Below are 18,564 nucleotides of genomic sequence, written 5' to 3' on the forward strand. Positions count from 1 at the left end.
TTTTTCAAAATCTCATAGATATTTTTAAAATCTCGCATTATTAATTTAAATATACTTTTAAAACGTCAGATTTGAATGAGGCTGTCAATTTAGAAAGATTTCTATATAATACAATTTAATTTGAAATTCTTTTTCATTATGAAGTAAGAGATTTTTATAATTTACTTATATAGTCGAAAAACATTTATGGGATATTGAGATTTTTTTCGTCTGCGGGAAAATGGCTGATGTTAAATCGCACTCACAATTTCATTTTCAAGCACACTATATTCCTTAAATATTTACTTTGCGACTACATACATTTTTTATGACATGAAAAGCCTGACTTCTACTCTTCTGAATCAAAACTAGTAAATTCTTTCAAATGCATGGAAGATGTTTGGGAGAGTAATGAGACTCTTTTTTAATTGCTGAGGATTATACATAACACATAATATATCTCTGTCAAGTTATTACTTTTATTCATTAATTTTTTATTTTTTCTATATTCAAAGAAATAATTTCTCTTCTTTATTTACTAATTTATCTCAATCAATTCATCATAACTTAATTCTTTCTTATCTTCTCCAATTCTTTACCTAAGTTATTATAAAGTTTAGCAAGTACCATTATAAATCAATTATTTATTTCCTTTAACAATTTATTTTTTCTATATATTAATCTTATTAACTTAATTTAAACAAAATAATATAAATCAACATTTAATATAATTACAACTTCTTTCTTAAACAAAATTTAACTTTAATCCTCTCTTAAAACTCAATTTCATGGATATTTTCTTATTTATCATTTCTCTTGTCTGCTTTTTGCTTTTTCAATTTTCCAAGTATCGTCTGATTTTTTCCCCATTTTTTTTTCTATTTCAAAATTCAAATTATCTTACAATTTACTTTAAAATTTATATTATGTCAATTTTCAAAAATCTAACAATCTACTCCTACAACATTCCTGGCCTACTTTCAAAAACAACTATACTTAGGAAACTCCTTGATCAATATGATATTAACATTATTTTAACACAAGAATCTCTTATTACCAATAATATTTAAAAAAAAAAAAGAGAAAACAAAACAAAAAAAATAAATAAATAAATTACAAAAACTAATTCTTCTTCCTCTTTACTCCTTAATCATCCCCCCCCCTTTTTCTAATACATATTCCTATCTTATCTTTTTTAATAAATAAACATTATTTACAATGTGGATCCTGGCTTATCCACGAGTGGTACCCGTCATCCCACTCAAATTAAACGGGACCCTGTCAGTAGGGTAAATTACTGTCAACTTTGTGGATCCTGGCTTATCCACGAGTGGTACCCGTCATCCCACTCAAATTAAACGGGACCCAGACAGTAGGGTAAATTTTCTGCCAAACGGTGAATGCAAATTCACTGCACTGGAGACGCCCTCTATGGGGTGGTGGAGTGCCCACTTAATTGTGGGATGTCTCCCCAGTGTATAATATGATATGATATATGATATGATATTATGAAGTAAGAGGTCACTTTAAATTATATTAAATTTTCATTTTTATTAAACTAATCGATAAAATAATTATATTGAGATTTTTTTCGTCTGCGGGAAAATGGCTGATGTTAAATCGCACTCACAATTTCATTTTCAAGCACACTATATTCCTTAAATATTTACTTTGCCACTACATACATTTTTTATGAAATGAAAAGCCTGACTTCTACTCTTCTGAATCAAAACTCTAGTAAATTCTTTCAAATGCATGGAAGATGTTTGGGAGAGTAATGAGACTCTTTTTTAATTGCTGAGGATTATACATAACACATAATATATCTCTGTCAAGTTATTACTTTTATTCATTAATTTTTTATTTTTTCTAGATTCAAAGAAATAAATTCTCTTCTTTATTTACTAATTTATCTCAATCAATTCATCATAACTTAATTCTTTCTTATCTTCTCCAATTCTTTACCTAAGTTATTATAAAGTTTAGCAAGTACCATTATAAATCAATTATTTATTTCCTTTAACAATTTATTTTTTCTATATATTAATCTTATTAACTTAATTTAAACAAAATAATATAAATCAACATTTAATATAATTACAACTTCTTTCTTAAACAAAATTTAACTTTAATCCTCTCTTAAAACTCAATTTCATGGATATTTTCTTATTTATCATTTCTCTTGTCTGCTTTTTGCTTTTTCAATTTTCCAAGTATCGTCTGCTTATTTTTTCCCCATTTTTTTTTCTATTTCAAAATTCAAATTTATCTTACAATTTACTTTAAAATTTATATTATGTCAATTTTCAAAAATCTAACAATCTACTCCTACAACATTCCTGGCCTACTTTCAAAAACAACTATACTTAGGAAACTCCTTGATCAATATGATATTAACATTATTTTAACACAAGAATCTCTTATTACCAATAATATTTAAAAAAAAAAAGAGAAAACAAAACAAAAAAAATAAATAAATAAATTACAAAAACTAATTCTTCTTCCTCTTTACTCCTTAATCATCCCCCCCCCTTTTTTCTAATACATATTCCTATCTTATCTTTTTTAATAAATAAACATTATTTACAATGTGGATCCTGGCTTATCCACGAGTGGTACCCGTCATCCCACTCAAATTAAACGGGACCCTGTCAGTAGGGTAAATTACTGTCAACTTTGTGGATCCTGGCTTATCCACGAGTGGTACCCGTCATCCCACTCAAATTAAACGGGACCCAGACAGTAGGGTAAATTTTCTGCCAAACGGTGAATGCAAATTCACTGCACTGGAGACGCCCTCTATGGGGTGGTGGAGTGCCCACTTAATTGTGGGATGTCTCCCCAGTGTATAATATGATATGATTATGAAGTAAGAGATAATACAATTTAATTTGAAATTCTTTTTCATTATGAAATTATTTCTCAGCTTGTAAAAAAATATAAAAATTTGATTGAGTAATTTTATGTGATCTTTCGGTCTGCGGGAAAATGGCTGATGTTAAATCGCACCTCCAAGAAATAATGATATCTATCAATTCTACAAATACTTCTATCACTCACAATCTCATTTTCAAGCACACTATATTCCTTAAATATTTACTTTGCGACTACATACATTTTTTATGACATGAAAAGCCTGACTTCTACTCTTCTGAATCAAAACTCTAGTAAATTCTTTCAAATGCATGGAAGATGTTTGGGAGAGTAATGAGACTCTTTTTTAATTGCTGAGGATTATACATAACACATAATATATCTCTGTCAAGTTATTACTTTTATTCATTAATTTTTTATTTTTTCTAGATTCAAAGAAATAAATTCTCTTCTTTATTTACTAATTTATCTCAATCAATTCATCATAACTTAATTCTTTCTTATCTTCTCCAATTCTTTACCTAAGTTACTATAAAGTTTAGCAAGTACCATTATAAATCAATTATTTATTTCCTTTAACAATTTATTTTTTCTATATATTAATCTTATTAACTTAATTTAAACAAAATAATATAAATCAACATTTAATATAATTACAACTTCTTTCTTAAACAAAATTTAACTTTAATCCTCTCTTAAAACTCAATTTCATGGATATTTTCTTATTCATCATTTCTCTTGTCTGCTTTTTGCTTTTTCAATTTTCCAAGTATCGTCTGCTTGTTTTTTCCCCATTTTTTTCTATTTCAAAATTCAAATTTATCTTACAATTTACTTTAAAATTTATATTATGTCAATTTTCAAAAATCTAACAATCTACTCCTACAACATTCCTGGCCTACTTTCAAAAACAACTATACTTAGGAAACTCCTTGATCAATATGATATTAACATTTTTTTAATTTTAACACAAGAATCTCTTATTACCAATAATATAAAAAAAAAAAAAGAGAAAACAAAACAAAACAAAACAAAAAAGAGAAAACAAAAATAAATAAATTACAAATTATAAAAACTAACTCTTCTTCCTTTACTCCTTCACCCCCCCCCCTCCTCCTTTTTTCTAATACATATTCCTATCTTATCTTATAATAAAAAACATTATTTACAATGTGGATCCTGGCTTATCCACGAGTGGTACCCGTCATCCCACTCAAATTAAACGGGACCCAGACAGTAGGGTAAATTACTGTCAACTTTGTGGATCCTGGCTTATCCACGAGTGGTACCTGTCATCCCACTCAAATTAAACGGGACCCAGACAGTAGGGTAAATTTTCTGCCAAACGGTGAATGCAAATTCACTGCACTGGAAACGCCCTCTATGGGGTGGTGGAGTGCCCACTTAATTGTGGGATGTCTCCCCAGTGTATAATATGATATATGATATGATTAAGAAGTAAGAGAAATTATCTATGAGTAGTGTTGTTGAAAGGGTTGATTTAGCCAATTTTTTAAAAACGATTCATTAAAATTTTATCTAAAATAATATTACTTAAAATAAGTCTTGAAATTTCGCTAATAGATACGCATATCTTTCAGTTATATATGAACAAAATCTCCAGATTTGTGTAATATTTATTGGTTGAAATAGTGAATTAGTCGTTTTTAAAATTAAAATGTGCTTAATCAGCCGTACCCATGATAATGAAATATTGATGGTTTCATTTTCAAGCACACTATATTCCTTAAATATTTACTTTGCGACTACATACATTTTTTATGACATGAAAAGCCTGACTTCTACTCTTCTGAATCAAAACTCTAGTAAATTCTTTCAAATGCATGGAAGATGTTTGGGAGAGTAATGAGACTCTTTTTTAATTGCTGAGGATTATACATAACACATAATATATCTCTGTCAAGTTATTACTTTTATTCATTAATTTTTTATTTTTTCTAGATTCAAAGAAATAAATTCTCTTCTTTATTTACTAATTTATCTCAATCAATTTATCATAACTTAATTCTTTCTTATCTTCTCCAATTCTTTACCTAGGCTACTATTATTTATCTTTTATTTCAATTATTTATTTCCTTTAACAATTTATTTTATCTATATATTAATCTTATTAACTTAATTTAAACAAAATAATATAAATCAACATTTAATATAATTACAACTTCTTTCTTAAACAAAATTTAACTTTAATCCTCTCTTAAAACTCAATTTCTTGGATATTTTCTTATTCATCATTTCTCTTGTCAGCTTTTTACTTTTTCAATTTTCCAAGTATCGTCTGCTTATTTTTTCCCCGTTTTTTTTTCTATTTCAAAATTCAAATTTATCTTACAATTTACTTTAAAATTTATATTATGTCAATTTTCAAAAATCTAACAATCTACTCTTACAACATTCCTGGCCTACTTTCAAAAACAACTATACTTAGGAAACTCCTTGATCAATATGATATTAACATTATTTTAACATAAGAATCTCTTATTACCAATTATATATAAAAAAAAAGAGAAAACAAAACAAAAAAGAGAAAACAAAAAAAAATAAATAAATTACAAATTACAAAAACTAATTCTTCTTCCTCTTTACTCCTTAATCACCCCCCCTTCCCTTTTTTCTAATACATATTCCTATCTTATCTTTTATAATAAATAAACATTATTTACATTGTGGATCCTGGCTTATCCACGAGTGGTACCCGTCATCCCACTCAAATTAAACGGGACCCTGACAGTAGGGTAAATTACTGTCAACTTTGTGGATCCTGGCTTATCCACGAGTGGTACCTGTCATCCCACTCAAATTAAACAGGGCCCAGACAGTAGGGTAAATTTTCTGCCAAACAGTGAATGCAAATTCACTGCACTGGAGACGCCCTCTATGGGGTGGTGGAGTGCCCACTTAATTGTGGGATGTCTCCCCAGTGTATAATATGATATGATTTTGAAGTAAAGACTTTTTTTGTCTGCGGGAAAATGGCTGATGTTAAATCGCCACCTCCAAGAAATAATGATATCTATCAATTCTACAAATACTTCTATCACTCACAATTTCATTTTCAAGCACACTATATTCCTTAAATATTTACTTTGCGACTACATGCATTTTTTATGACATGAAAAGCCTGACTTCTACTCTTCTGAATCAAAACTCTAGTAAATTCTTTCAAATGCATGGAAGATGTTTGTGAGAGTAATGAGACTCTTTTTTAATTGCTGAGGATTATACATAACCCATAATATATCTCTGTCAAGTTGTTACTTTTATTCATTAATTTTTTTATTTTTTCTAGATTCAAAGAAATAAATTCTCTTCTTTATTTACTAATTTATCTCAATCAATTCATCATAACTTAATTCATTCTTATCTTCTCCAATTCTTTACCTAAGCTACTATAAAGTTTAGCAAGTACCATTATAAATCATCTATTTATCTTTTATTTCAATTATTTATTTCCTTTAACAATTTATTTTTTCTATATATTAATCTTATTAACTTAATTTAAACAAAATAATATAAATCAACATTTAATATAATTACAACTTCTTTCTTAAACAAAATTTAACTTTAATCCTCTCTTAAAACTCAATTTCATGGATATTTTCTTATTCATCATTTCTCTTGTCTGCTTTTTGCTTTTTCAATTTTCCAAGTATTGTCTGCTTGTTTTTTCCCCATTTTTTTCTATTTCAAAATTCAAATTTATCTTACAATTTACTTTAAAATTTATATTATGTCAATTTTCAAAAATCTAACAATCTACTCCTACAACATTCCTGGCTTACTTTCAAAAACAACTATACTTAGGAAACTCCTTGATCAATATGATATTAACATTATTTTAACACAAGAATATCTTATTACCAATAATATAAAAATAAAAAAAAGAGAAAACAAAACAAAAAAGAGAAAACAAAACAAAAAAAATAAATAAATTACAAAAACTAATTCTTCTTCCTCTTTACTCCTTAATCACCACCCCCCCTCCCCTTTTTTCTAATACATATTCCTATCTTATCTTTTATAATAAATAACATTATTTACAATGTGGATCCTGGCTTATCCACGAGTGGTACCCGTCATCCCACTCAAATTAAACGGGACCCTGACAGTAGGGTAAATTACTGTCAACTTTGTGGATCCTGGCTTATCCACGAGTGGTACCTGTCATCCCACTCAAATTAAACAGGGCCCAGATGGGGTGGTAGAGTGCCCACTTAATTGTGGGATGTCTCCCCAGTGTATAATATGATATGATAAGTAAGGCATATTTTCCATTTAATATATTATATCATTTCTATTGTGAACATAAAGTGAGTATGTTTATGCTATTTTGATTAATGCGATTTAGACCTGAATCCAATATTAAAAATGAATTTTTTTGATTTTTCGTCTGTGGGAAAATGGCTGATGTTAAATCGCCACTTCCGAGAAATAATGGATTACCATATCTTTATTTGAACTCCCAGGCCTATTTATTTTTTATTTAATCTTTTATATTTTATAGATATCTATCAATTCTACAAATACTTCTATCACTCACAATTTCATTTTCAAGCACACTATATTCCTTAAATATTTACTTTGCGACTACATACATTTTTTATGACATGAAAAGCCTGACTTCTACTCTTCTGAATCAAAACTCTAGTAGATTCTTTCAAATGCATGGAAGATGTTTTGCGAGAGTAATGAGACTCTTTTTTTAATCTGATGATTATACATAACCCATAATATATCTCTGTCAAGTTATTACTTTTATTCATTAAATTTTTTTTTTTTTCAATCAAAGAAATAAATTCTCTTCTTTATTTACTAATTTATCTCAATCAATTCATCATAACTTAATTCTTTCTTATCTTCTCCAATTCTTTACCTAAGCTACTATAAAGTTTATCAAATACCATTATAAATCATTTATTTATCTTTTATTTTAATTATTTATTTCCTTTAACAATTTATTTTTTCTATATATTAATCTTATTAACTTAATTTAAACAATATAATATAAATCAACATTTAATATCATTACAAATTCATTCTTAAACAAAATTTAACTTTAATCCTCTCTTAAAACTTAATTTCATGGAAATTTTCTTATTCATCATTTCTCTTGTCTGCTTTTTGCTTTTTCAATTTTCCAAGTATCGTCTGCTTATTTTTTCCCCATTTTTTTCTATTTCAAAATTCAAATTTATCTTACAATTTACTTTAAAATTTATATTAAATTAAATACAATATATTATATTAATCAGTTAGAATATCATATAATAGAACATTTAAGATATTAGTAATTTATGTAATATTAAATATAAAAATAAAATCATAAATTCAATATTAATTAATGAATAAAATTTAGATATAAATTGTAAGTAATTAGGGGGTATCAGTCATTGAGAATATGAAGCTGAGGTAATTGGATTTTATTATATTGAGGGCTAATCTTTGGCGTAGGTAGTAACCCTCGTTGGGATCTTCGGTCCTAGTAGAGATCCGTTTCCCCAGCTCTTTAAAGAAGGCAAGGGCGTGAGAGCCGAACGATGTTAGAGTCGTGGCGATTAGTGGTAGGAATGTGTAATTGGCCGGAAGCGATGGCGAATATTTAGCGAGTTTATTCGTCTCGACGTCTACTAGAGCATCTCTATTTATATTGGGAAGGGGCAAGGGGATCGATGCATGAGAAATCCCAGGTTAGAAATTCCCCCCTCTTCCAAGGGATCATGGTAGAGCCATCGGGACGTTTACCATCAGAATTGTAGAGTCCAGTGGGTTCTAGGGTTGATGGGATACCAGCAGATTTTAGGGCCCTGGCAATAGTATCATTGCATTTTGAATGTCTAATGAATCTGCCTCTACAGCGCTTGCAGTGTAAAGAGTGACGGCCTTTGGAGTTGACCGGCGTTTGACAAAGGATGCAGTGATAGGGTATTACCATATCACAATTAAGTCTTAGACTGATGGCGTGACGTAGCTCATCATTGCTTAGGAGCTTGTCAAGGTTTCGCGATGGAAAAGCTTCGAGAAATTCATACCCGCTGTCTGCGGAAATGGAGAAGAGTAGAGAATGGTCCTCGGGTTGGCTCCTCGATTTAAGGTAAAATCTAATAATCTACTCCTACAACATTCCTGGCCTGCTTTCAAAAATAACTATACTTAGGAAGCTCCTTAATCAATATGATATTATTACTGTCAACTTTGTGGATCCTGGCTTATCCACGAGTGGTACCCGTCATCCCATTCAAATTAAACGGGACCCTGACAGTAGGGTAAATTAAATTACTGTCAACTTTGTGGATCCTGGCTTATCCACGAGTGGTATCCGTCATCCCACTCAAATTAAACGGGCCCAGACAGTAGGGTAAATTTTCTGCCAACAGTGAATGCAAATTCACTGCACTGGAGACGCCTATAGGGTGGTGGAGTGCCCACTTAATTGTGGGATGTCTCCCCAGTGTATGATACGATACGATTATGAAGTAAGTTTTTAACAATATATTTTTTATTTCAGAAATATTTTAGCTCAAATTATAATGATATTTATGACTTCCTAAATAAATAAATATATTTCATTCATATTATAATTTATCGCCTTATATATGTATTTTTTATGAAAGTTGTAGTTTATAAATAATATTCAATTACATTCTGATATGCAATATATGATAATAATTATATTTTTCCATGATGTTTTTATTAAATTTAAAATTATCTATAAATATTTATATCAATAAAGTTCTTCGTCTATTTTCTTATACCAAATAAAGTTTTATCTAATATTTGTGACCCAATTTAGTACAAAATAATATAGAGATGGATTATCTTTAAAACATTATAATAGGTAAACAAAATAAGCATTACGATTAAGCCATTTAGGCTAAGAATTTATCTTATTGTTTCTTTGTAGTGATTTTTAGAGGGTTGGGTAGAAAAGGCGGTTTGCCTCTAGTAAATTTTCTGTCATTTATGAGATTTGTCTAAGTTAATGTCTATCGAGAAGATGTACTCTGTATAAGAAATATCATGGGATCGGAGTATTTGGTTATTTTATAAATTTCATGTTGTGTAAATTAGCATATTAGTAAGGATCTCTTCCCTACCTAAATATTGCTAAACTTTTATTATGATATTGATTGAAGGCTCCAATCAATAATCTGAACTAAAGGTCTGGATTGAGTGGTTTTTTCCCCCGTACTTTAAAAAAAATATTTTCAACATTGGGCGAGAGTAGTGTTGTTAAACGGCTCAATTTGAGCCGATTTTTAAAAACGGCTAACTCAATATTTCATCCAGAATACTATTGCGCAAGCCTGAAGATTTTGTAAGTGGAAGGAACAGAGGTTTGGGCATCTAGTAGCCAAATCTCGAGGTTTAGGCAATATTTTTTCTGGTTAAAATATTGAGTTAGCCGTTTTTAAAAATCGACTCAAAACTAGTCGTTTAACAACAATAGGCGAGAGGGTTAAAAAATTTGGGAGAATTTGATATTTTTCAGGCGAAATGAGCAGAACAGTAAATAGTTTTTCATAATATTCCATATTATATGTTTAATTAAAAATACATTAAAATAAATAAAGAGCCAAACCAGCCATAAAATAATTTTAAAACAAAATATATATAAAAAAAATTATAAGTGAGAGCGAGGGCAGTAAAAACCTGCCCATTACAGACCTCTAATCTGCATATCTTATCACACACTATTTGGTATGATATGCAGACTAAAATTATAAATTTAAAACTATAGAGAGGCGGCGACTATTTAGATAAGATAAATGAAAAAAAATAATTTAAATAAAAAATGTACGCTACATATATTTGAACCCGCATTTTGAGGATAGGTAATGTAAGTCTTACTAACTAGACTATCTACCACACCTTGTAATGCTTAATTTTATTTGTTATATATAATCTAATTAAATTTATATATATCAAAAAGAGAAATTTATTATATTGTTAACTTTAATGATGTTAAAATAAAGATGAGCTCTTTAAATGAAACAATATATATTTTACAAAGCATTACTAAAATATTATTTTAAACAGGCTTGTTAACCGATCTTTTTAAAACGATCGAATCCCGATCACGATCTTTTCAAAAAAAGAGGATCGAAATCCAATCGATCTTTTTTCTATTTAAATTTCTGAAGGAAATTTCTGACCGATGCAAAATTAACTAATATATGTTATAAATTTATTGTAATTGAATAATAATATAATATAACCGATGCAAAATTAACTAATATAAAAATAAATTAAATATGGTAGAAATTTATTGTAATTGAATAATAAATATAACAATTATAATATATTTATTTATAATTAAAATTAGCTTTTAATAATTAAATTTTTTTTAAATTATCATCATTTAAACATCCGCGTCTTTCATTTAAAACATGTTTAGCTTTACTAAATAAGGCAAAGGTGTATTATATTCAATATTTTTTTTAAATTAATATAAGTATTAAAAATATTCATGGAATCATCATTTGAATAAAAATTTTATTTAACGGAACAAGCATTTTGTACAGTATTTTTCCCAAAAAAAGCATTGTCATCCATACAATCATTTGAGGTATCCGCATATGGTTGTTCCTGCATATTTTCCAAATGGGCAACTAATCTTTCTTTTACCATCATATTTTGTGGCAGATTAATATAAGGCCAATTAAGTTTAAATTTAGGGTGTCATGGCTGCCAAAATGTTACTGTCTTCATACAGGAAATCTATATTATGAAATGATAATTAATTTATTATTAAATAAGTGTTCATTTTATTCATATAAATCAAATCGAGTATCTGCAAAACTTAACCCTTTTAAATTTTACAGTCAAGTCTGGCACATCATCTGTATGGTATTTATTTATATTTGGGTCATATCATAAATATTGATTAAATGTAAACTTAATACTTAATATACAAAGAAATTAACATTGTAATTTATTTACAAAGAATATTAATCAAAATATTTTAAAATTCAAATAATCTAATAAATTTTAATGTCTTCAAAGGCCCATTAATATTTTACTAGATATCAGAGGTTTAGTAGAACTGGCCTGTTAAAAATATTTTCCTAAATTTGCCAGATCTTTGCAATTTCTTAATATATTTTGCAGATATCTGATAATATAAAATAATTGCATAAAAAAATATTACCTTTTATCAATACCTCTAAGAACACTATCTACAAGGGGCTGACAATACCGCAGGCAGCTAAATTTCGTTAATTTATCTATTAATATCGATAGAACGGGAGTTAGATATCCCTGCTCCATATTATCCTCCCGTTCCAACATTTTTAACGAGATCGCCAAAGGTTCAATAACCTATAAAATTTAAATTTATTTAGAGAATATCATTGTATTACTGTTGCATACTCTTTAACAAAAAAACATTCCTCTTGCCTAAACATTGCAAATCCAATTTGATCACATACTTGTTCTACTTCTGAAAACATTTCAGAAAGCATCTTATCTATTAATTTCATGGATTGGTAATAAGAATTCCATCTTGTCTCGTTGGGAGCTATTAAATATCTTCCCAATTTCTCCAATAAAATATCCGCCATTTTTGACGACATATTTTGTTTATTAGCTAAAGCAAAACATTTTGCAAAAGTGGATCTAGATATTCGTTTATAATTGAGATCACAATCTGCCATCTCCGCATCTCTTGTTGCAATAAGGTTAAGATTATGGCAACAAAGTTGATGTTTTTGTAGGCTGATAGTAGGAATAATTGGGTCATCAACGGATAATATGTCATCCAAATTTATCAATTCCATATCCTCACTAATATCTTCTTCAATTTCTCCAAAAACTCTAGAAAAAATAAATTTATTTAAATATTTTTTGCTAAATATAAATATTACTTAAATGCCTTGACAAAGTTGGTTCCATTGTCAGTCACCATCTTCACCACCTATTTATGAATTTTATAGAACTTATGGATGCCCATGATTTCGTTGGCCAAAACATCATATGTTTGCCTCCCAATTATCCTCTTCAGTGCCAAAGCGGCTGACCTTCTCTTGAGGGTTAACGGATCCAGCTAATGTGCAGTAAGTCCAATAAAAGCCCTAATAAAATAAACATTATAAAATTTATATAAATATAATATACCTTCGATGACCACTCCGACAATCAGCAATGGTTCATATATAAGAAATTTCAGACAAATCTCTTATAAGATTTGTCGTCATATAAGAGAAGGAAGTAGATATCCTGTTGCCCAGTTTGGCGATAAATAATTTTTGTCGCAGGAGAAAATGTTTTAATCATTTTTTCAAATGAAGGATCATCAACCAGAGACAGTGGTTGGAAGGTGTCAATAATAAAATCCATGATAACCTTGTCTGCTGTTTTTTGCGATACAGCTGGAATGTTTAGATTGTTGAAATTTAATTTAGATTGTCTGGATTTGCAACCAGAACCACTTTGGTTTTGCAGTGATATATTTTTTTGTGTAGAGAATTCGTTGATGTGTTTGGTAATCTCATTTTTAAATTCACTGTGCTTTTTCTTTATAAAAGATGAAAATAACTTCTCCTGAATCAAATTTCATTTTTAAAATTTTATATGGAAATTTAAAGTTAAAAAAACAATGTACAGGCTGAATGTAAAACCTATATAAACAAAAAAATGATAAAGGGTTTAACACAAATTTTGTTAAACATATTAAAGTATATTATTAAATTTATATATGGTTAAAAAAGGTTCATATAGGTTATTTTAAATTTTAAGTTTACAATATTGTCTTTGTCTATCATTATTAAAAGTTGCCCAAGATGATATGGGCTAAAGATTTTGATAAAATATTTTTCTATATATGAATATAATGAGCCTTTTTGGCATTTAAGAACTATGGATTAAGGGTTTAACAAATTTTCTTAAACATATTAAAGTATGTTTTATTAGTAGTTAAAAGGGGGATCTTAAAAATTTAAGTTTACAATATTGTCTATCATTATTAATAGTTGCCCAAGATGATATGGGCCTAAGATTTTGATAAAGTATTTTCCTATTATGAATATAATGAGGCTTTTTGGCATTTAAGAACTTATAGATTGAGTCAAATGATACAAAAAATACTTTCAATTCAAAATATATTATTAAAAATAGCCCTAAAAATTGTGTCAAGAGGATTATATAATCAAGCTCAAACTGAAACTATAATACTAATTGATTAGATTTAACATATTATAATAAAGAAATAATAGAATAGATATTTATTTTGGTGAAACATTGCTAAGTTCAATACAAATAACATTGAACTGGATGTTTTAATTATATTAAAGAAAGTCAAAATACATTATAAAAGCTTAATTATTAGTTATTACACTTCTATTTATTATAAATACTCTTCTTTTGAAAATTAAACTAATATAATAGTAATATTAAAAAATAAATGCCTAATTATTATATATAAATAACAAAACCAAGATTAACTCCTCATCAAATATTTTATTAATTATACTGTATCTAATAATTCATTTTTTTTATAAAGAATCTGTATCTAGATTCCATTTCTGTAGGACCTGCTCAACTCATTAATGTAATAAATTAAATTTAAACATGTTGACATTAAGATTATCAAATAAAAAAAATTTATAAGAATTAATTGTAAATGTCTCTTTAAGTTCGAGGATGATATTTTGGAAGATGATATTATCTTCTTACAGAGACGGCATTTGGTGCTGATCATATTATAAGAGTTGCTTTCATCCATTTCATATAAAGTAAAATATTTACGTAATTTCAAAAATGGTAAAAGATTCTCATTCTCACTTATATCTGCTGTTACATCAATGGTAGAAGCAATAGAATCTTTTAAATCTATAATGGACATTTACATTTACCTATTAAAATAAATATTAATATATTATTATAAATTTATATTAAATAACTTGTAAGAGCTCTAAATCTCGTAAAATTTAGGAAATGAATAAATATATCTATAAAATAAATGGTGGAATGGAAGTTGATAATGAAAGTTGATAAAATATGAAGATAGATATTTTTTTAAAAATTATATTTTAATTTAATTTTCAAAATTTTTATTTTATTTACTGCTTTTTAAATAAAAAATTAATTTTTAAAAATATCGGGATCGAATTTTAAACAAAATGATCTCGATCCTCAATTTAAGTCAGAATCATAAATCTCGTAAAATTGACAAATTTGCGATCGAATCCAGATCGTCGATCTTTTGATTCGATCTTTTAACAACTCTGATTTTAAAACATAAATTATAATTAAATAGTTAGGTGTGATACCATTATTGTCTCTATATTATATTTTATATCCTTAACTTTAATGATGTTCCTTGATTTTACAGCTCTCATTATTCGACTTAATGATCTTAAAAAAATAAAGATGAGTTCTTAAAATGAAACGATATATATCTTGCAAAGCATTATTAAAATATTATTCTAAAACATAGATTATAATTTAACACTTAAATTTTATACCATTATTGTCTCTATATTATACTATCATTTAAATTCATGTCATGAAAATTTTTGCTTTAGATTTATCGCTTCAAAAACATTGGGGGCCATTATCATCAAAATCTCACAACCCATCCGTGTGAAAGTGATTGCGTGAGATTTCGAAATCTCACAGATCACTTTCACACGAAAATATTTTAATAATGCTTTGCAAGATATATATCGTTTCATTTTAAGAACTCATCTTTATTTTTTTAAGTTTAAGTCGAATAATGAGAGCTTTAAAATCAAGAAACATCATTAAAGTTAAGGATATAATATATAATATAGAGACAATAATGGTATCACACCTAACTATTTAATTATAATCTATGTTTTAAAATAATATCTAAGTAATGCTTTGTAAAATATATATTGTTTCATTTCAAGAGCTCATCTTTATTTTAACATCATTAAAGTTAACAATATAATAAAATTTCTCTTTTTGATATATATAAATTTAATTAGATTATATATAACAAATAAAATTAAGCATTACTAGGTGTGGTGGGTAGTCTAGTTAGTAAGACTTACATTACCTATCCTCAAAATACGGGTTTAAATCCATGTAGCGTACATTTTTTATTTAAATTGTTTTTTTTTATCTATCGTATCTAAATAGTCGCCTCCTCTCTATAGTTTTAAATTTATAATTTTAGTCTGCATATCATACCAAATAGTGTGTGATAAGATATGCAGATTCGAGGTCTGTAATGGGCAGGTTTTTAGCGAAAAGATTTATTTAACCTGCCCTCGCTCTCACTTTTAATTTTTTTTATATATATTTTGTTTTAAAATTATTTTATGGCTTTAATGTATTTTTAATTAAACATAATATAGAATATTATGAAAAACTATTTACTGTTCTGCTCATTTCGCCTGAAAAATATAATTCTCCCAAATTTTTTAACACTCTCGCCTAATGTTGAAAATATTTTTTTTAAAGTACGGGCAAAAAAACCACACAATCCAGACCTCTAGCTCAGATTATTGATAGGAGGCTCCAATTAAAGTTTACCAATATTTAGGTAGGGAAAAGATCCTTACTAACATGCTAATTTACACAACATGAAATTTATAAAATAACCAAATACTCCGATCCCATGATATTTCTTATACAAAGTACATCTTCTCGAAATTTAGACAAAGCTCATATATGCCAGAAAATTTACTAGAGGCAAACCGACTTTTCTACCCAACCCTCTAAAAATCACTGCAAAGAAACAGTAAGATAATTCTTAGCCTAAATGGCTTAATCGTAATGCTTATTTTGTTTACCTAATATAATGTTTTAAAGATAATCCATCTCTATATTATTTTGTACTGAATTGGGTCACAAATATTAAATAAAACTTTATTTGGTATAAGAAAATAGACGAAGAACTTTATTGATATAAATATTTATACATAATTTTAAATTTAATAAATACATCATGGAAAAATATAATTATTATCATATAATGCATATCAGAATGTAATTTAATATTATTTATAAACTACAACTTTCATAAAAAATATATATATAAAGCAATAAATTATAATATGAATGAAATATATTTATATAAAAAATTTTTTTTAATAAAAATAATAAATAGTGATTAGATATAAGATAAATCACAATCTAAAACATTTTCAAAATGACTCCCCCCATTTTTTATATAAATAAAATTATTATTAAATATTTTAATATTGTAGCGAATATAAAATGGGTCATATCGGGCCCATACAAAATTATTATATTTTATATAAGTAAAAATAGCCGTATTTAACATTGTGGCCATCGCCCTGACTTCTGTGTCAGAAGCCCATATCTGCTGTGTCATTACATTATTTAAGACATAAGTTTTTATGTCTATTTTTTTGTTCGTGTCGTAAAGATAATTTTCAATTACCTTTCCCATCTCGGATGTTAGCATAAATTGTGCCAACCATTGCCTGAGAATAACATGGAAATTTTGAGCTCCAGTAAGCTCTACACTAATCGCCCTAAATTATATAAAGTAGAATAAAATGAAATTTTATATTAATATGTTTTACCTATAAAAACAATTCCCATCACCTTCAATTTGCACCAGGATGGTGGGTTCACCAAGTTGTTTCCCATAGTCTACATCCCGACAACGTTTGGGAGGCTTTAGACCATCTTTATATGATAATCTAAATTAAATTTTAGTTGTAAAATAGCATTTAATAATGCCTATATGTAAAATTTTATCAAATGTTCTTACATATATATATATATATATACACTTACATTTGCAGCTATAATTAATTTTTAATGAAAAAAAGATAATAATCAATGGCCTGATCATTTTTCAATGTTAAAATATTATATATTGCATTAAACTTATAATGGCTAATTTTAATAAATTAATCATGACATATCTAAAATTTACTTTCCCCATAGAATAATTGATTTTCTATAATCTTGAAGGCGGTGTTAGAACATTTTAGGAAGTCATATATATCATTATAATTTGAGCTAAAATATTTCTGAAATAAAAAATATATTGTTAAAATTTTACTTCATAATCATATCATATTATACACTGGGGAGACATCCCACATTTAAGTGGGCACTCCACCACCCCATAGAGGGCGTCTCCAGTGCAGTGAATTTGCATTCACTGTTTGGCAGAAAATTTACCCTACTGTCTGGGTCCTGTTTAATTTGAGTGGGATGACAGGTACCACTCGTGGATAAGCCAGGATCCACAAAGTTGACAGTAATTTACCCTACTGTCAGTGTCCCGTTTCATTTGAGTGGGATGACGGGTACCACTCGTGGATAAGCCAGGATCCACATTGTAAATAATGTTTATTTATTATAAAAGATAAGATAGGAATATGTATTAGAAAAAAGAGGAGGAGGTGGGGTGATTAAGGAGTAAGAGGAAGAAGAATTAGTTTTTGTAATTTATTTATTTTTTTTTGTTTTGTTTTCTCTTTTTTGTTTTGTTTTCTATTTTTTTTTATATATAATTGGTAATAAAAGATTCTTGTGTTAAAATAATGTTAATATCATATTGATCAAGGAGTTTCCTAAGTATAGTTGTTTTTGAAAGTAGGCCAGGAATGTTGTAGGAGTAGATTGTTAGATTTTTGAAAATTGACATAATATAAATTTTAAAGTAAATTGTAAGATAAATTTGAATTTTGAAATAGAAAAAAAAAATGGGGAAAAATAAGCAGACGATACTTGGAAAATTGA

General features: G+C 27.6%; 2 long non-coding RNA genes across 2 annotated transcripts; one reads left to right on the forward strand and one right to left on the reverse strand.

Moving 5' to 3' along the window:
• Positions 1-1,997: 1,997 nt before the first annotated feature.
• Positions 1,998-5,037, forward strand: LOC135931248 (uncharacterized). Its single transcript, XR_010572985.1, has 3 exons — positions 1,998-2,848; positions 2,906-4,311; positions 4,648-5,037. It is a non-coding gene; the product is annotated as an uncharacterized LOC135931248 (long non-coding RNA).
• An 11,972-nt stretch (positions 5,038-17,009) lies between these two features.
• Positions 17,010-18,536, reverse strand: LOC135922031 (uncharacterized). Its single transcript, XR_010570704.1, has 4 exons — positions 17,879-18,536; positions 17,750-17,835; positions 17,391-17,510; positions 17,010-17,339 (listed from the first exon to the last, which is right to left on the reverse strand). It is a non-coding gene; the product is annotated as an uncharacterized LOC135922031 (long non-coding RNA).
• Positions 18,537-18,564: the final 28 nt, after the last annotated feature.

Source organism: Gordionus sp. m RMFG-2023, chromosome 1 (assembly GCF_954871325.1).
Source record: "Gordionus sp. m RMFG-2023 chromosome 1, tfGorSpeb1-WG-v2, whole genome shotgun sequence".
In the NCBI taxonomy this organism is placed as follows: Eukaryota; Metazoa; Nematomorpha; class Gordioida; order Chordodea; family Parachordodidae; genus Gordionus; species Gordionus sp. m RMFG-2023.